This window comes from Halichoerus grypus, chromosome 5, assembly GCF_964656455.1.
Source record: "Halichoerus grypus chromosome 5, mHalGry1.hap1.1, whole genome shotgun sequence".
Lineage (NCBI taxonomy): Eukaryota > Metazoa > Chordata > Mammalia > Carnivora > Phocidae > Halichoerus > Halichoerus grypus.
The window spans coordinates 47,489,805-47,511,071 of record NC_135716.1 but is presented as its reverse complement, the minus strand read 5'-3'; the positions used below and the strand labels follow the sequence as shown (position 1 = coordinate 47,511,071).

The window sequence follows — 21,267 nt, the reverse complement described above, 5'->3', positions numbered from 1 at the left end:
ATATTTAAAAGAAAACTACCTGGATGAGGGATTAGGTTGTTCAGCACAGTCAGGAAAAAAAAAAAAAAACAACAAACAACAACTTTTATCAGTAGGTGAAATTAACAGAGCAATAACTAATTTTTGTTGTTTTTCAACACAAAGAAAGGCAGGCTTATCCTTATCTTAGGATAGAATGTTCAAATATTAGTTGGACAAGCACTTGAATCACTGATGGTGAAGCAGGAATAAGCATTGACTGTGTTATTAAGCAGACCTTGATTTACCACTAGCTAAATACTAATTTTACCACTTAACTTGTTTTGTCACCTTTGGTAAATTCCTGAATAGCTCTGTTTCATTTTCCTACTCTGCATGGGGATAGCAGGGATTAAACACTGGACTTTTTGTGGGTGTGAAAAGAGGTAATGCATGTGAAATTACCCAGCATAGTAAGTATCCAGTACTTACTTATGTAACTTATGGGTCATATGAAAGTGGTTGGATATCATACAGAAAAATATGATGAGCAAAACCAAGAAAATGGCTTATTTCACCATCCAGATGATTCCTGTTGATGTGGGGGAAAAAAAAAGTAATTGATGCATATTGTTAGGTAATTCAAATGTATAAAAAGGTGTAAGATGACAAATAAAAGCTTCCCTCCTTCTCAGTTCTTTCATCCATGGTAGCCACTGACATGAGTCTTTCCAGAAAAAAATTTAGGTTTATACATAGTAAGTTTACAATGCTTTTGGTTGCAAGCATCAGAAAACTCAACCCAGACTGGATTAAATAATAAAGGAAGAGTATGTAACTAAAATATCCAGAAGAACAAATTTAAGGAAAGAGTTTAAAAAGTTTATGATATCATCAGGTCCCCAGGTCTGAATTTTTGGGGTTCTCAACTCTCTTTTCTTCCATGCATTACCTTTATTTTCAGATTGGCTTCCCTTGTGATTAAAAAAACAAATCAACTCCAGGAAGTTCAAATTGTCAACAAAGAAAACACCTGTTACAGAAAATTCCAACACTTTTAATAGTCACCCTGAATATTGGAGTCTGGCTTAGTTCATGTGCACTTGCATGAACTAGTCTCTGTAGCTAGAGAAATAGCACTGCTAATTGTATTACCCTGTATCACCTATTTCACCCTTGGAGCTGGGGGACAACTCAGTTGTCCGAAACGACATGGACCCCAAATGAACTGAGGACATTTGGAAAATGGAAAAAGGGAGAAGGAAGATGGGGAAGCATTCTGGTTATTTACTATTGCATAACAAACTACTCCAATATTCTGTGGTTTAAAACAACTATCATTTTATCATGCTCACTGGTTCTGTGCATGAGGAATGTGGAGAAATCACAGTGAGAACAGCTTGTCTATATAATGTCTAATGTGTCACCTAGGAATATTTGAAAGGGTGGGAACTGAAATATTCTGGAGACTTCTTTACTTGTGTTTCAGGAACCTGGGCTGGAATATCACATAGGCAGGTCTCAGCTGAGACTGTTGATCAGAACACATGCACAGAAGTGCCCTCTCTTTCTCTCTCTAACTTAAAGGAAACTTTATTTAGTCTTCTATTTAAAGCAATCTAGTTTAAAAACAAGTTGAGGTTAAGAGAAGAAAGAACATAAATCCTTCTAACAGACAGAGTCAGACACACAGAAAAACAGAGGAAGGAGGAGGGGTACTGATCGGGGACTTCCATATCAGATCTTCTCATCTTGGAAATGAGGTTGTCACAGATTCTGTTCAGGTCATTGTTTTCTTTAGTCTTTTTCCGAGAGTAGATGTGCATCTGCTTCTTCCTCAGGCTCACCTGGAAGACCATAGCCTAATTTTGGGCCTTGCTCCAGACTTAAGTGATGTCCTTATTTGCCAGGGTTTCTTTTCTGTGTGGGCCTTTAGTCCTTAGTATCTCTGGTTTTCCTTTTCAATTCTTACTATTTAATCCTCAGTACACATCTTCAGTGATTCTTTATGTGGTAGCCTTTGATCACCTTATTCTGTTCTCAAATCACTTAAAGAGGTCAGAGAAAGATTTTTCCGTGGAGTTTACATGTGCAGTAAGTTCATCTTTTTCTTTCAGAACTTTTTGGATTTGGAGAGGTTCCAGTTCAAAATGATGATGTAGAAGGATCCAGGAAACACCTCTTCCCATGGACACACTGAATCTGCAGCTACATATGGAATAACTTCCTCTGAAAAAAAACCTAAAAATTGTCTGAGCAACTCCTATACATCTGGAAAATGAAAGAAGGCCCACATCGAAGCAGTCTGAACTCCACACTGGGCACCCCTTTCTTTAATACCTGCACCTGAGACATGAGACCCCAAAACATCTAGCTTTGAAATCCAATGAGGCTCACATCCATGGGACCCACAAAGCTCTAACAACCTGAAAAATGACTCTTAAAGGGTTTGTGCACATGGGCTCACCCACCCCAAGGCCCAGCATAGAAGTAGCTGATCAAGAGGTACCTATACATAAATGGGGCTCATTTGCTAATATTAAATTGTTGGCTTGAGGGGCAAGCATCTAATTTAGCACACATTCTAGGGCCCTGCTGACTGGTAGGTACCATCTTATGCTCTCCCTCTGCCTCACTCAGTGGGTGTCATCTTTTTTTTCCCCTGTGGGCACCATCTATATGCTCCGCCTCTGCCTCTTTTCAGCTGGCAGGTACCATCTTCTTTTTTAAATTAAAAATTTTTTTTTCTTTTTTTTTTCTTTCTCCTAGTGGGTGGCCTCTATATGCTCATTTTAGTTGCTTTAAGCTCTCCCGCTGCAGTGCTCCAGAGCACCAGTATCTCCTAGAGGGGAGCTTTTATAGCATCTTGTGCCCTAGGTTTTGTGGGTGCCACCCAGAGGACACCCCTTAATCACCCTGCTCTAGAGGCCAGAGGAACTTGGGAATCCTGGATCCTATGAGACTGTAACACTTGGAGAGAGAGTTCTTAGTAGACTACCACCCCCAGGGCACTGCATCAATAGCAGACTAAAATACACCTCCCATCTCTCTATGAAAGAGGCCTATCTGCTTCTTGAGGAGCTTTAGCTTGAGAGCAGATTTCTGGTCTGTCATTCAACTAGGGGCCTAAGAAGGTGTTCTTGGGTAATGGAGGCCAGTGGACAGTCTTTGCATGCTCTTTCTGCCTTGCTCCAGCTTGCCACTATCTCCCAGAAAGGAGTTTATACCCTTGCCTGGCACCCCAATTTTTGCTTGCTCAAATATAATGTCATCCAATATCAGTGAATACTTCTAAATTTACAGGGGTACCTTAGGAATGGAACACATTTTTTTTTTCATCTGTTATTTTGCAAGTTTTCACTTAATAATTCTTTACAGTGTTACCATGGATCCAATAATGGAACAACAAAACATGTGAGAGGAAAGGCAGGAAAAGGAAAGACAATCACATGCTTGACAGAGTGCATTTCTTTTTTTTTTTTTTCTCCACAGAGTGCATTTCTAATCATCTTAGTTTGATGCTACAAAGATGAGAAGAGTGGACAAATCAACATCTTCTTGTTGCAGATGAAATGAGGGCTGGAGGTGAATTCAATGCAAGTAATTGCACTATCATTACAGTTAGCTCTCTCAAATTTATTATATCCATTTCCACTACCAGGTGAATTTATGCTTAAGTGTGAAAATAGCACATGGAAAACAACCTATGAAAAAGTTAAATTTCTTTTAACAGCCTTTAAAAGATAATAGCACAATGGTTGAAATCCATTATCTGAATTACCAACTGGTCAAGTTCACATTCTGATCTCTATTAATGCCTGTCACCACACCACCACGAAGTTGCCAGAAATGAAAAATGCTGTTTCAAAATGGGGGGAAATACCCTCCAAATAACTCTACTGGAGACTAAATGAACAAGAATGAGAGTGAGAGAGAAAAGGCTACAAATGGACAAAGGATAATGGGATAGCAAATGGCAGAAGCAACAAATCTCTGAATGTGAATTTAAGTTTGCAGCTTAAATTTACATTATTTTAGGAACTTTCATCTGATAAAACTTTATGGAGAACTTAGTACTATGTATGATACTCAATTATTGTGCATAGCCCATTACTTAATAATTTTATTGCTGATAACTTTGTCATGAGTGTTTCTTTGGAGCCAAACTGTCAAGGTGAAGAGATGTAGCACATTTAATTATTTTTGATTACTGAATTGCAAAAACTATATGCTTTGTACTTGAGGGAAACAAATTATGTGAGTTATTTTTAACAACCTTTTATAATTAATATTTTTTAGAGGATTATTTTAGCTATTGAATATGCTATGACTTTATGGACTACATTTTTTAATGGAATAGAATATAACAATTGATTTTACCTTTTAAAACCTAAATATTGAAAGAAAAGGAGAACCAAAAACATCATATATTTCCAATGCATAATTCAGTCCTATGACCTAAATAGAATAGATTGGAATGTTCCATACCTGGTTAAATATTTATCAAAATGATGCATCCTGTGTTTATTAAATTAATCAGAACTTACACAATTTAATATGGGCTAATTCATCCTCTTATAGAATGCTTTCAAATATGATATTATATGGCTTTCTGTTAAATGAATGTATTTTCCATTTTTTACTGTTTTCTGACTTTCAAAAATTTGATCTTTTAAAATAAATTTATTTAAAAAATAATTTTGGTGCCCAAATTGATTCTCTAGCACATGGATCAAACAAGAAAAAAGCAAAAAGGAGTTTACATATGAGTGAACAGATTGCTAAATAAGATGTCTAAATGGAGACTTGTTTTTCTTGTTGAGCATTATTTAAAATAAATTCCCTTCGTTCTTCTGGGGAAGATGGCAGAGTAGGAGGATCCTAGGCTCACCTTGTCCCAAGGATACACCAAGATAACACCCACATCAGTGTAAATAATCCAAAAAGAGGACCTGAAGACTGGTATAACAGACTCTTCATAGCTAAATGTAGAGAAGAGGCCATGACAAATAGGATAGCAAGGGCGGAGACATGGTTGGGAGCCAAACTCACCCCCGGGACTGTCTGCAGGAGGGAGGATTGCACAGAAATGGGAGAGGAGCAGATCCTATACCAGGCATCCCTAGGCACAGGGGACCTGCAATGGGAAGACAAATCCCCATAACATTTGGCTTTGAAAACCAGAGGCTTTCTTACAATCAGTGGGATTTAACACCTGGAACTTTAAAAATCAATGGGCTAGGCTCTGGGAGAGCCAGATGGTGTTAGGAAACTGAGTCCCCACTATTAAAGAGATACTACAATGAACAGCCCCATGGAGATAGTGCACAGTTAAAGGGGACTCTGAGCGAAAAGGAAAGACCATATGCAGGATAAGAAAAGTAGGAAGCACAAAAGCAGTAAAATAAGTGTATCTGTAAAAATCAGTCAAGAGATTCACAAAATAAAAGGATTTAAAGTATGACACCACAAACCTAAAACCTGAGAGGAAGAGGAATAAAAATTTAGTGCTCTCAAAATGGGCTCAGACTTAAGCAACCATCAACTTAATATAGATTGTTGTATACATAAGATGTTATATATAAGCCTAACAGTAACCACAAATCAAAAACCGGTAATAGATATGCAAAAAATAAGGAGAAAGGAATCCAAGTATATCACTAAAGAAAGCCAGAAAACCGTGAGAGAAGAGAACAAGAGAAGAAAGGAACAGAGAAAACTACAAAACCAACCATAAAACAAGTAACAAAATGGCAATAAATACATACCAATCAACAATTACTTTGAATGTAAATGGACTAAATGCTCCATCAAGAGACAGAGGATGATGGATGGATTAAAAAAAGCAAGAGGGGCGCCTGGGTGGCTCAGTCGTTAAGCGTCTGCCTTCGGCTCAGGTCATGATCCCAGGATCCTGGGATCGAGCCCTGCATCGGGCTCCCTGCTCCGCAGGAAGCCTGCTTCTCCCTCTCCTGCTCCCCCTGCTTGTGTTCCCTCTCTCGCTGTGTCTCTCTCAGTCAAATTAAAAAAAAAAAAAAAAGCAAGACCCATCTAATATGTTGCTTACAGGAGACTCATTTCAGACCTAAGGACACTTAAATGGATTAAAAATGAAAGGATGGAAAGAAAAGCATTTATCATGCAAACGGAAGTGAAAAGAAAGCCAAGGTAGCAATACTTATTTTGGATAAAACAGACTTAAAACAGACTGTACAAGAGACAAAGGATACTACATAATCATAAAGGGAAAAATCCAACAAGAAGATAGAACAATTGTAAATATTTATGCACCCAACATAGGAGCACCAGATACATAAAACAGTTAATAACAAGCATAAAGGAAGTAATTGATAGTAATACAATAATTGTGGGGGACTTTAACACCCCACTTACATCAATGGATGGGTCATCTAAACAGAAAATCAATAGGGAAAGAATGTCTTTGAATGACACTTTGGACCAGATGGATATATTCAGAACATTCCTTCCTAGGAATACACATTCTTTTCAAGTACACATGGAACATTACCCAGAATAGATCATATGTGAAGTCACAAAACATGTCTCAATAATTTCAAAAAAATTGAAACCAGGAATCAACCACAAGAAAAAAATCTGGAAAGGACACAAATATATGGAGGTTAAATAAACATGCTACTACACAATGAATGTGTCACCCAAGAAATCAAAGAAGAAATCAACACATAGAGACAAATGAAAATGAAAACACAATGGTCCAAAATCTTTGGGAATGCAAAAAAAGCTGTTCTAAAAGAAAGGTTTATAGCAACACAGGTCTACTTCAAGAAGCAAGAAAAATCTCAAATAAACAACTTAACCTTATACCTAAAGAAGCTGGAAAAAGAAGAATAAACAAAACCTAAAACTAATGAAAGTAAGGAAATAATAAAGATTAGAACAGAAGTAAATGAAATAGAAACAAAAAACAATAGAACAAATCAATGAAACCGGGAATTAGTTCTTGGAAAAAATAAAAAAATTGATAAACCTTTAGCCAGACTCATTAAAAAAAAAGAGAAAGAAGACTCAAATAAACAAAATCACAAAGGAGAACTGACACCAGAGAAATACAAAGGATTTTGAGAGTATATTATGAAAAAAACTTATATGTCAACAAATTGGGTAACCTAGAAGAAATGGATAAATTCCTAAAATATATAACTTTCCAAAATTGAATCAGGAAGAAATAGAAAATTCGAACAGACTAATTACTAGCAATAAAATTGGATCAGTAATCAAAAAACTCCCAACAAACAGAAGTCCAGGACCAGACAGCGCCACAGATGAATTCTACCAAACATTTAAAAAAGAGTTAATACCTATTCTTCTCAAACTACCAAGCTTCCAAATTCATTGTATAAGGCCAGTATTACCCCTGATACCAAAACCAGATAAAGACACCACAAGGGGCGCCTGGGTGGCTCAGTTGTTAAGCGTCTGCCTTCAGTTCAGGTCAGGATCCCAGGTCCTGGGATCAAGCCCCGCGTCGGGCTCTCTGCTCAGCAGGAAGCCTGCTTCTCCCTCTTTCACTCCCCCTGCTTGTGTTCCCTCTCTCACTGTCTCTCTCTCTGTATCAAAATAAATAAATAAAATCTTAAAAAAAAAAAAGACACCACAAAAAAAGAGAACTACAAGCCAATATCTCTGATGAATATAGATGCAAGAATCCTCAACAAAATCTTAGTAATCTGAATCTAACAATACATTAAAAAAATCATTCATGATCAAGTGGGATTTAGTCCTGGGATGCAAGGGTAATTCAATAATCGCAAATCAATCAATGTGATACATCACATCAATAAGAGAAAGGATAAAAACTCTCAACAAAGCAGGTTTGTAGGGAACATACCTCAACATAATAGAAGGAACATACCACAACACACCTCAACATACACAAAAAACCCACAATGGATATCAAACTTAATGGTGAGTAACTTAGAGCTTTTGCCCTAAGGACAGGAACAAGACAAGGATGTCCCTTCTCACCACTTTTATTCAACATAGTACCACAAGTCCTAGCTATAGCACTCGGACAACAAAAAGGAATAAAAGGAACCCAAATTGGTAAAGAAGAAGAAATAACTGTCACTATTTGCATATAACATAATACCACACACAGAAAACTCTAAAGACTCCAACAAAAAACTACTAGAACTGAGAAATGAATTCAGTAAGGTCACAGTATACAAGATCAATATACAGAAATCTGTTGCATTTCTATACACTAACAATGAAGTAGCAGAAAGAGAAATTAAGAAAACAATCCCATTTGCAATTGCACCAAAATAATAAAATACCTTGGACTAAACTGAAGTGAAAGACCTATATTTTGAAAACTATAAAACACTGATGAAATAAATTAAAGATGACACCAAATGGAAAGATTTTCCAAACTCATGGATTGGGAGAACAAATATTGTTAAAATGTCCATACTACCAAAGCAATCTACAGATTTAATGCAATCCCTGTCAAAATACCAACAGCATTTGTCATAGAACTAGAACAAACAATCCTAAAATTTGTATGGAACCACAAAAGACCCCAAATAGCCAAAGCAATCTTGAAAAAGAAGAACAAAACTGGAGGTATCACAATCCCAGATTTCAAAATACACTACAAAGCTGAAGTAATCAAAACAGTATGGTCCTGGCACAAAAATAGACATATAGCTCAATGGAAAAGAATAAAAAACCCAGAAATAAACCTACTATTATGGTCAATTAATCTTTGACAAAGGAGGCAAGAATATGGAATAGGAAAAGGGCAGTCTCTTCAACAGATGGTGTGGGGAAAACTGGACAGTAACATGCAAAAGAATGTAACTGGATCACTTTCTTACACCATATGCAAAAATAAATTCAAAATGGATGAAAGACCTAAATGTGAGATCTGAAACAATAAAAATCCTAGAAGACAGCACAGACAGTAATATCTCTGACATTAGCCACAGCAACATTTTTCTACACATATATCCTGAGACAAGGAAAACAAAAGCAAAAATAAACAATTGGAACTACATCAAAATAAACAGCTTTTGCACAGTCACACTGAGGGAAACAGTCAACAAAACTAAAATGACAACCTACTGAATAGGGGAAGATATTTGCAAATGACATACCTGATAAAGGGTTAGTATCCAAAATAAATAAAGAACTTATACAACTCAACACCCAAAAAATAAATAATCCAATTAAAAAATGGCTGAAGACATGAACAGATTTCTCTAAGAAAGACATAGAGATGGTCAACAGACACATGAAAAGATGCTCCACATATCATCAGGGAAATGCAAATCAAAAGCACAATGAGATATCACCTTACACCTGTCAGATTGGCTAAAATCAAAAACACAAGGAACAAAAAATGTTGGTGAGAATGTGGAGACAAAGGAACACTTGTGCACTGTTGGTGGGAATGCAAACTGGTTCAACTACCGTGGAAAACAATGTGGAGGTTCCTCAAAAACTTACAAATAGAATTACCATATGATCCAGTAATTCCACTACAGGGTATTTACCCAGAGAATACAAAAAACACTGATTAAAAAAGATATGTGCAACCCTATGTTGCAGCATTACTTACAATAGCCAAATTATGAAAGCAACTCGTGTCCATCAATAGATGAATAGATAAAGAAGAAGATGTGATACACACACACACACACACACACACACACAATGGAATATTACTGAGCCACAAAAAGAGTGAGATCTTGTCATTTGCAACAACATGGATGGATCTAGAGAGTATAATGTTAAGTGAAATAAGTCAGTCAGAGAAAGACATATCATATGATTTCACTCATATGTGGAATTTAAGAAACAAAACAAATGAACAAAGAATAAAAGAGACAAACAAAAAAACCCCCAGACTTTAAATATAGAAAACAAACAGATGGTAACTAGGGTGGAGGTGGGTGGGGGATGGGTGAAACAGGTGAAGGGGATTATGAGTACACTTACCATGATAACTACTGAGTAATATATAGAATTGTTGAATCACTATATTGTATACCTGAAACTAATATAAATTATATGCTAATTATACTGAAATTAAAACTAAAAAATAAGTAAGAATAAATTCCTTTCAAATGGGTTTTCAAAAATAATTTTTTGGCAATTTACCATGTCATATATATAATACTGTTTTTAAACCTGGGCAAGATAGGGTCCTTTCCTGTTCCCTTTCCTGTGGAGGTCCTCCTCTGACTTTTCTGTAGCTCAACTCTTGCCCAGAGATGTGCCTGGTTGGCATCTGCATCCCACCTCCCTTACCCTTTGAGATTCTAGACTAGTTTCCAGGCTCCAATGTGGTAAGTACAGAAACTGGGAGTAAGTCTTTCAAAATTCTATGGCAATTTGAAAGAGAAATTTTATCTGGTTAATTTCATAATGAAAAAACAATGGGATTGTATTTATGTGTGCTTTTATTTCACTTTTCTAGGAATTTATTTATATATGTATATGTAGTAGGCCCTGATAGTATTCCCTCTTAGCTCTCACTTAAAACAAAAACTGTAACAAAACCCCCCAAAACCTACTCTTCTTTCTTATTTTTATTGCATACTTGACTTCAGTTTCAACCTTTCTCCTCCCCTTGCAACATGGATTACCATTACTCAATCACAACTAGTGTCTATCTCAGAGCCTACTACAATTCCATTTTGTGCTTCCTAAGGTATGGTGGATAAAAAGGGCTAGTATTTTACATGCTCTACATGTTTGGTTATGTAACTCAAATTGTTTGTGACTTCATTTTTAATACTTCCTCCCACTAAAAAAGCTAAGCATTTTTATCTGGAAGATGAGCCTGGTAGATATATCACTACATTGGACTAATATCTTCCAGACATAATCTACAGTTCCTCCTAGATTTCCTTGTGGTTTTATTTATACCTGATAGTTTGGTGTTGTCATATTGTATTAAAAATTGCTAGCCACAGAGCTAATCTAATCAGTAGATTTTTAAAAATTGTTATTTAGGAAGTGTAGTGTTTTAAATAACTGAATATTACATATTAAAAATCTGAATTTGTGGTTTCTTTTGACAAACTGGCAACCCTAGGCCTGGATTATCACATAGCAAAAATTGGCTGGAACTATCTCCTGCCCCCTTTAGAGAGGGCATAGGTTCTCCATGGATAAAGAAGATGTAGTGTGTGTGTATATATATGTGTGTGTATATATATATATATATATATATATATATAATGGAATACTACTCAGCCATAAAAAAGAATGAAATCTTGCCATTCACAATAACATGGGTGAACCTAGAGGGTAGTATGCTAAATGAAATAAGTCAGACTATATAACACAAATACCATATGATTTTACTTTTACATGGAATCTAAAAAACAAAGCAAATGTACAAAACACAACAGAAAGAGACTCATAAAGAGCAAGCTCGTAGTTGCCAGGGTAGGGGGTGCAGTGGGTGGTATAAACAGGTGACAGGTGGTAACTACATTTATCCTGATGAGCACTTTGTCATATATATAATTGTTGAATTACTATGTCATACACCTGAAACTAATATAATATTGTATGTCAATTATAATTAAAAAAAAATTGATTTCATGGATTTTGACTCTGTTCCCCACTCCTTTATCCCAGTGGGTAAATATCTTTCATATACTGTATAATGTCAAGGAATGTGGAAAAAATATTCAAATATTATCAAAATTCCTGGTATTTTTAGGCATTTGTATCAAATTAGAGAAAGATAAAAAATGTGTAGATTTTTGGTTCCAAAGCCCAGAGAAACTGGTTCAGTAAGCCACTTATGGGGGTCCAGAATTCTATATTTTAAAAAAGTGGACCAAGTAACTATGATGCAAAAAGACCACATTCTGAAAAAATCAGGTTGATAGAGCCTGAACTGCAAATCAACAGTTATGAAGGGAATTCTGAGAGAAACCGTATTCTAAGCTTTTGAGGTTCACAGCGGAGAAAACAATATAGTTTCCCTGAAATATTTGTTCATGCCACTATCATAGATAGATTATTGGAATGAATAGTCCAAGACCTGGGCAGTAAATAAGTTCTTAACATTTTCTTTTTTTCCATTTTCTTTTAGCTCACATTAAGAACCATATTTAGTCTATTTTAATTATCTCAACTCTGAGAGTGGTTCATTGCTAACTATGTCAAATGTCAAACCACTGATAAACTCTCTACTTCAGTTCTCCATAGCTAGGTATGATTTTGCTGCCAGTGAGTGAGTAGCATCCACCATCTTCACTACCAGAGCCTCTGGAATCAATTTTATACTTGCTTTTCCAGTCTACCTTTTTTCTTTTCTTTTTTTTTTTTAAGATTTTATTTTTAAGTAATCTCTACACCCAACATGGTGAATAAGAGTCTCATGCTCTATTGACTGAGCCAACCAGGCACCCCTTTTCAATTTACCTTTTAACTCTGTGGGGACAAAAGTGTTTTCCAAAACAAGGCCCAAACAAGCACTCTGCAATTTCACTCTGGGCCTCCATTTCCAGTGGGCTCCTATCTGGCAATGGATTCTAAAAAATTGTGTTTGGATCAAGTACCTTAAGCCTCATTGAGGAAGGATGAAAAATATACTATATGTAAGTTGATAATGATTAAGTTTCTATACTTCTGTTTGTGGTAGTGGGAGGAACGAATGGAAGAAAAATGGTTAAATTTCATTAAGACCTGATAGGTGAAGTCAAGAATGAAACATTAAGAACTTACATTTGGAGCACTGTTCTGGAGTCTCCAACTTCACCTCATCACCAATTGTCAAGGTATCATAGCCAATCTCCAGACCAAATTCTTCAAAATTTATCTGGATAACCTAGCAATGACCAGAAACAAACATATCAAATATATCACATTATAAATAAAAACAAAAAGAAAGCAATGGCAGAAAACATTTAAAATGCACAATGAACATCAGACTATATATTTTTCTACATACACACCAAACCAGCAGATCATGTCAGATTATTCCTAAAGTTCAATCATTATTATAACATAATTTTTATTTGCTGTATTGTACCTTCTGTAATACTTTTCCAATGGACTGCCATGGTTTCTGTCTTAGAACCCTTTTATTTGAATCATTTGAAGCATAATTAATGCAAATCTACTTTAAGAAAGCTTTATAAAAAGTACATGTAGGTGGACAGAGGTTCTCTATACATTTACATCAGGTATACCTTGTTTTATTGTGCTTTACTTCATTGTGCTTTGCAGATATTGTGTTTTTAACAAATTGAAGTTTTGTGGCAGCCTGGTGTCAAGCAGTAACATTTTGCTAACAGCATTTGCTCACTTTGTGTCTCTGTGTCACATTTTGGTAATTCTCACAATATTTCAAACTTTTTCATTATTATTATATTTGTTATGGTAATCTATGATCAGTGTGATCTTTGGTGTTACTATTGTAATTGTTTTGTGGTGTTATGAACTGTGTGCATATAACACAGCAAATATAATTGATAAATGTTGCGTGCATTCTGATTGTTCCACCAACTAGCTGTTTCCCCTTCTCTTACCCTTCCTATTCCATGAGACACAACAGTACTGAAATTAAGCCAGTTAATAAACCTACAATAGCCTCTAAGTGTTCAAGTGAAAGGGAGAGTCACATGTTTCTCACTTGAAATTGAAAGCTAGGAATAATTAAACTTAGTGAGAAAGGCATGTTGAAAGCCAAGAGAGGTTGATAGCTAGACCTCCTGGGTCAGTTATCCAAGTTGTAAATGCAAAGGAAAAGTTGTTGAAGGAACTACTCCAGTGAACACATGAATGATGAGAAAGCAAAACAGCCTTATCACTGATATGGAGAAAGTTTGAGTGGTCTGGTTAGAAGATCAAAACAACCACACATTCCCTTAAACCACAGCCTAATCCAGAGCAAGGCCCTAATTCTCTTCAATTTTAAGAAGGCTGAGAGATGAGGAAGCTGCAGAAGAAAAGTGTGAAACTAGCAGAAGTTGGTTTGTGAGGTATAAGGAAAAAAGCCATCTCCATAACATAAAAGTGCAAGGTGAAGCAGCAAGTATTGATGTAGAAGCTGTACCAAGTTATCAAGAAGATCTAGCTAAGATAATTAATGAAGGTAGCTACTCCAAACAATAAATTTTCGATTGTAGATGAAACAGCCATATATTGGAAGAAGATGCCAACTAGGACTTTTATAGCTAGAGAGGAGAAGTCAATGCCTGGCTTCAAAGCTTCAAGGGGCAGGCTGACTTGTTAAGAGCTAATGCAATGTGGCAAACTTCAGTGTTGTCTTATTATAAGTCATCCAACCTTCAGCAACCAGCACCCTGATCAGTCAGCAGCCATGAACATCCAGGCAAGACCCTCCACCAGCAAAAAGATTATGACTCAGTGAAAGCTTAGATGATGGTACGTATTTTTTTTTTAAGCATAAAGTGTTTTTTTAATTAAGGCATGTACATTATTGTGTTTATACATAATTCCATTACTCACTTAATAGTCTACAATATAGTGTAAACATAACTTTTATATGCACTGGGAAACCAATTATTCATTTGGTTTACTTTATTGTGATATTTGTTTTTTTGGGAACTGAACCTACGATGTCTCTGAGGTATTATTGCCTGTACAGAACATTTCATCAAAAAGCTACAAAATACATATTCTTCCCAAGTGTCCATGGAATATTCTCCGGGATAGATCATATCTGAGGCCAAAAAATAAGTCTTAATAAATTTAAAAAGTTTGAAATCATATCAAGCATCTTTTTCAACCACAATGGTATGAAAACTGAAAATCAGTTACATGGAAAGAACTAGAAAAGTCACAAATATGTTGAGATTAACCAACATGCTACTGAACAACCAATGGATCAAAAAAGAAATCAAAAGAGAAATAAAAAGATACCTTGACACAGATGAAAATTGAAATACAAATGCCAAATTTTATGGGATGCAGCAAAAGCAGTTCCAAGAGGAAAGTTCATCATGACAAATAAACAAGAAAAATCTCAAATAGATGACCTAACTTTACACCTCAAGGTACTATAAAAAAATAAGAAAGCCAAAGTTAGTAGAAGGAAATAAAAAATATCAGAGTGGAAATAAATGGAATAGAGGCTAAAAAAAAAAAAAAAAACAAAACAGAAAAGCTCAGTGAAACTAAGACCTAGTTCTTTGAAAAGATAAACAAAATAGATAAACTTTTAGCTAGACTCACCAAAAAAATAAAAGAGAGAGGAACCAAATAAATAAAATCAGAAATGGAAGAGGAAACATTAGAATTGGTATCAGAAATACAAAGATTCGGATTGTGGAGGGATGGTGAAATATGTGATGGGGATTAAAGAGTACACTTATCATGATGAAAAAAATAAATAAAATAAAAACAATACAGTATTGTATGTCAATTAAATCTCAATAAAATTGCAAAAACAGAAAAATACAAAGAATCATAAGAGTACTATGAACAATTATCTTGCAACAAATTGACAGCCTAGAGAAAATGGATAAATTCCTAGAAACATACAACCTTCCAAAATTGATCATGAAAAAATAGAAAATTTGAACAGACTGATTACTAGGAAGGAGATTGAATCAGTAATCAAAAACCTCCTAATAAGCAAAAGTCCAGGATCAGACAGTTTCACTGATGAATTCTACCAAACATTCAAAGGAGAATTAATACCAATCCTTCTCAAACTCTTCCAAAAAATAGAAGAGGAGGGAAAATTTTCAAACTCATTTTATGAAGTCAGCATTACCCTGAAACCAAAACCAGACAAGGACACCACAAGAAAAGAAAATTACAGGCCAATATCCTCGATGAACATAGCTGCAAAAATCCTCCACTAAATACTAGAAAATGAAATTCAACAATGCATTGAAAGAATCAGAGAGCATAATCAAGTGGGATTTATTCCAAGTATGCAAGGAAAGTTCAACATCTGCAAATCAATTAATGTGCTATACTACATTAACAAAATGAAGGATAAAAATTATATGAAATTATCTCAACAGATTCAGAAAAAGCATTTGACAAAATTCAATATCCATTTATCATAAAAACTCTCAACAAAGTGGGAATAGAGAAAACATACCTCAGCATAATAAAGGCCTTTTATGACAAGCTAACAGCTAACATTATATTCAACCGTGAAAAGCTAAAAACTTTTTCTCTAAGATCAGGAACAAGACAAGCATGCCCATTCTTGATCATAATACTATTTGAATATAACCACTTATATTCCTAGCCAGAGCAATTATGTAAGAAAAAGAAATAAAAGGCATCCAAACTGAAAAGGAAGAAGACATACTGTCACTATTTGCAGATGATATGATATTAAATATGGAAAAGTCTAAAGACTTCACTAAAAAAATTGTTAGAACTAATAAATGCATTCAGTAAAGTTGAAGGATTCAAAATCAACATACAAAAATTTGTAGCATTCCTAGGCACCACAAATGAACTATTAGAAAAAGAAATTAAGAAAACAATTCCATTTACAATTGCATCAAAACAAATAAAATACTTAGCAATAAATTTAACCAAGGTGGTGAAAGACCAGTAAACTGAAAATTATAAGACATTGATGAAATTGAAGACACAAAGAAATGGAAAGACATTCTGTGCTCATGGATTAGAAGAATAAATACTGTTAAAATGCCCATACTACCCAAATCTACAGATTCAGTGCAGACTAGACAACCCAGGAACAAACCCATACATATACGGTCAATTAATTTGTGACAAAGGTGACAAGATTATACAATGGGGAAAGACAGTCTTTTCAATAAATGGTGTGGGAAAGCTGGACAGCCACATGCAAAACAATGAAACTAGACCACTATTTTGCACCATACACAAACATTAACTCAAAATGCATTAAAGACTTGAATATGAGACCCGAAACCATAAAACTTCTTGAAGAAAACATAGGCAGTAAGCTCCCTGACATTAGTGTTGGCAATGCTTTTTGGATTTGACACCAAGAACAAAGGCAACAAAAACAAAAATAAATAAGTGGGGTCACATCAAGCTAAAAAAAAGCTTCTGTGCAGCAAAGGAAACCATGAACAAAATGAAAAGGCAATCTATGGAATGGGAGAAAATATCTGATAAGGGGTTAATATCCAAAACATATAAAGAACTTATACAAGTCAACAACTACAATAACAACATACAACAACAATAGCCAAATAATCCAATTAAAATGGGCAGAGTATCTGAATAGACATTTTTCTTTTCTTCTTTAAAAAAAATTTTAGAGTATATTTGACACACAATGTTATATTAGTTTCACGTGCACACCACAGTGATTTAACTTCTCTATATGTTATGCTCTGCTCACCACAACTGCAGCTGCCATCTGTCACCATATAATGCTATTACAATATCATTGACTATATTCCCTATGCTGTGCTTTTTATTCCCATGACTTCATTCTATAACTGGAAGCCTATATCTCCTACTCCCCTTCACCTATTTTGCCCATCCTCTGACCCCGTCCCCTATGGCAACCCTCAGTTTGTTCTCTATATTTGCAGGTGAATAGACATTTTTCTAAAGACATACAAATGGCCCACCGGTACACGAAAAGATGCTCAACATCACTAATCATTAGGGAACTGCAAATCAAAACCCCAGTAGAGATCATTTTACACCTGTTAGAATGGCTATTACCAAAAAGACAAGAAATAACAAGTGTTGGTGAGGATGTGGAAAACAGGAACACTTTTGAACTGTTGTTGGGATTATAAATTGGAGCAGTCACTATTAAAAACAGTATGGGATTTCCTCAAAAAGTTAAAAATAGAATTACCATATGATCCAGCAATTCCACTCTGGGTATTTATCTGACAAAAACAAAAACACTAATTTGAAAACATATATATACTCCTTGTTCACTGTAGCATTATTTACAATAGCCGTGGCATGAAAACAACCTAAAATGCCCACTGATGAATGGATAAAGAAAATGTGTTTATATATATGTAATGGAATATTATTCAGCCATAGAAAAGAATGAAATATTGCCATCAGCAACAATATGGATGGACATGAGGATATTATGCTAAATGAAATAATTCAGATGCAAAAAGATAAATACCATATGATCTCACTTTTATATGGAATCTAAAAATAACCTCTGAGCTCATGGAGATAGAGAAAAGATGGGTGGTTACCTGAGGCAGGGGCATGTGGGTGGTTGAAACGGGTGAAGGTGGTCCAAATCTACAAATTTCCACTTAAATAAGTAATGGGGATGTGATGTACAGTATGGTGACTATAGTACTGCACTGCATATTTGAAAGTATCTATGAGAGTGGATCTAGAAAGTTCTCATCACAAGAAAAAAATTTAACTGTGTATGGTGATGGATGTTAACTGTACCTATGGTGGTGATCATTTTACAATACATACAAATATTGAGTTATTATGCACATCTGAAACTAATGTCATGTCCGTTATACTTCAGTAAGTAAATAAAGGCAGTTGAGAATGGAAAAAAAAGAATTAAAAATAAAGGTACTGATTTGCAAAAAAAGAAAAAAAAGAAGTAACTAACATACTGTTTAAAATAAGTTTACCTTAAGTTTCCTGGTGTTTTGGACAGCTTCTGAATGTTCAAATTAAAAGAATATTTTCCTTGGTAAAGAGGCGGTACAGGTTTGGCTCGGGGGACAGGAATGACCTCAGCATTATCTGGAGACCGAAACTATTTCCTGGATGCCAAGGGATGGTCTTTGCCTTACCTGAGATCCTTACAAGACCATGGTGGAGGCTTCTGTAACAGCCTTCTAGTCCTTCCAGTCAGATCTGACAGACAACCCTACGGAAACACATACGCTCACTTACTTTACCAAAATTAAACTATTTAAATGTATCTTTCATGAAAAACCACCAAGTAAAGCAAGGGTTGAATGGTTAAAAAAAAAGAAAAAGAAAAAGAAGAACCTTCTGGATTTCGGCTTTGGCAAATTCCTTCTGTTTCTATCCTCTGGTACAGGATCCCCTCAAACCCGTCGGTGTTGTCCCCCATCTTCAAGTTCTTCAGGCGCAGCTCCTCACACTTGCTTTTCAGAAGCAGGTACTCCTTTTGTGTCGCTTCCACTGCTGTGTCCAGGTCCTCTGGCTGTACCGCAGCTCGTCCACGATGGGTAACCATGGGCAGCAGCAAACTCCCAGGCCTGAGAATACACGGGACGGAGGACACACAGGAACGTTTGAAGCTTTTAAGGAATCAAATTCTACCAGCTTTGCCTCAGGAAAAGTTCTTGAGGAAGGTGCGACCGCATGGTGCGCACTACTTGTCTCAGGCCTCACAGACGCCGGTTTCTGAGGGCGGTCCTTCGGGGGCCGGTCGACCGTGAGGTATAAAGACTGTTTCTTCAAGGGCGACTCCTTAAACAAGGAAGTCCCATACTGCTTCAGATTATTTACCTGAGCCCCGGTGCCTAGAGCCTCAGCGGGTTCCTGCAAGCGCTGCTCCCTCAAGACCCCGGGAAGCGCTGACCCCCACTGAGGAGGCGGGGTACAGGCTGAGCCCACGCAGCGTGCCGCTCTCGACCGGACCGCTGGCGGGAGTCCGGGCGCTGAAGACTGGCGGGTCCCTCCTCGCCCGCCCCTGCCGAGGCCCCGCAGTGGTCTGCACCCCGGAAGTGTCATCCGCTGAGGTTGAAAGCACCGGCTTGCTGGGAGGTGAGTCTTCTTCCGCCACAGTCACCACACTCGGTTGCTCCACGACAGGCCGGGTTGGCCCGCTCTGGGGGCGTCCTTGGGGCCGGCTTCTCCACCATTTCCCTACAGGTTAAAGTGTGGGCCATCCAGCTTGTCCCACTGCAGGTTGCAAGACCCCCCGGGGAGCGGAAACGGGGCCCTCGCCTGCCACCTCAGGGGGCCTTTCCCTGTCTCGCCTCCTGTCTCCTCGAGGGGGAGTTGAGGCAGGGACTCTTTTCATGATGGGGGTGGCTCTTTGTGGCGGCGTGGTCAGAGGAGTCAAATTCTAGCCTTATGGTCCTCTCCTTGAAGAGGTGGCCATTTGGCTGTTGGCCTCTTTCTTCTGAGGACTTGGGGACATGGCCCCTCCATCCTTCAGAGGTCCCGCCTGGGCGATGTTCCAGGACCAGAAGCGTCCTCTGGGCAGGTCTGCGCTCGCTAGCTCGTTCGGGGAGAGCACTGGTTGGCGCTTGGCCTAAGAAGTGGCTCCCGGCCTAAGAAGCAGAGACCGGGGGCAAGCTTCCAGGAGCTGCGCTGTCAGGGTCCTCTCTTTTTTCTTGGGGCTCCAACCCTGGTAAGGTCTAATAGGATTAAGGAGGTGGATGTAATGCTTTTGTCTAAGGAATATGAACGAAGATTTTCCTCCAAGCCTTACTCAGGGCTGTAAGATGCATCCATTCGCCTGGAGATGCCACTTGGTTTTCAAGACTCCCCAGAGTCTGGGGGAGAGCTTGAGGGATCCAAGGCCAGCCAGGGGAGCCCAGGCAAGCCCACTGGAACCCCTGTCTTCAGAGGCCGATCTTATATACCCTAGAGGGGGTTCTGCATTGGTCACTGCTGGTTTCTGGAGAATTCCATTGGTCGTTTTGGTGTGCACTTCCTTGGTGAACTGTTAGTTCTCCTTCTGGGTCCAGATTTGATGAGAGTTTTCTAATCCAGTGGTATCTTCCAGAGCAAACAAGCCTCAAGTTTGCTGCTTAAAATCCTGTTTCTGTGCTTTGCAGAGATGTCTGAAAAGTTGTCTTCGTAGCCTTGGCTGTGTTCTTGGGTGGCACATTTTCTTTCTGCAACAGAAGAACATGATTTTCTGGTGTGTGTGAGACCGAGAGAGAGAGAGAGAGAACATCAAAACAGTAGTCATAGGAGAGCAAGCATTGCAAGAGACCGGGTGGAAGATTTATGTTCTTTCCTGACAGCGCCTCAAAAGTCACAGTTACACTGCACTCTATTGGTCAACAGCAAATCACTTAAGGCGTCAGGAGGGCCATGGTGATTAGACTCCACCTCTTGATAGGGGTGTGGCAAAGTCATGTGTCAGAAGAATGACTGCTATAGAAGGTATTGTTGAAAACGTTAAGTACAGTCTGTCACCAGAGTCAACCAGCTAGTGAATGTCCTTTAAAATGCTTACCAAAGAGACAATGCTGTATGTGTACTATGCCTCTTTAATATTTAATCTTGGAAATCTCTCTTATGTTAACTGTAGATCAAATTCATTCTTTCTAAAGCTTTCAGGGTGTTCTATTCCATGGGTTACCATTATTTTAAAAACTACTTTCATACTTTTGGAAATTTAGGTTTTTCTTTTTCTTTTCTTTT

The 21,267-nt window shown here is 37.2% G+C and overlaps 1 pseudogene; it reads right to left on the bottom strand.

Moving 5' to 3' along the window:
• Nucleotides 1-1,577: 1,577 nt before the first annotated feature.
• LOC118551357 (transforming acidic coiled-coil-containing protein 3-like) lies at nucleotides 1,578-19,617 on the bottom strand (annotated as a pseudogene).
• Between the last annotated feature and the right edge of the window lie 1,650 nt (nucleotides 19,618-21,267).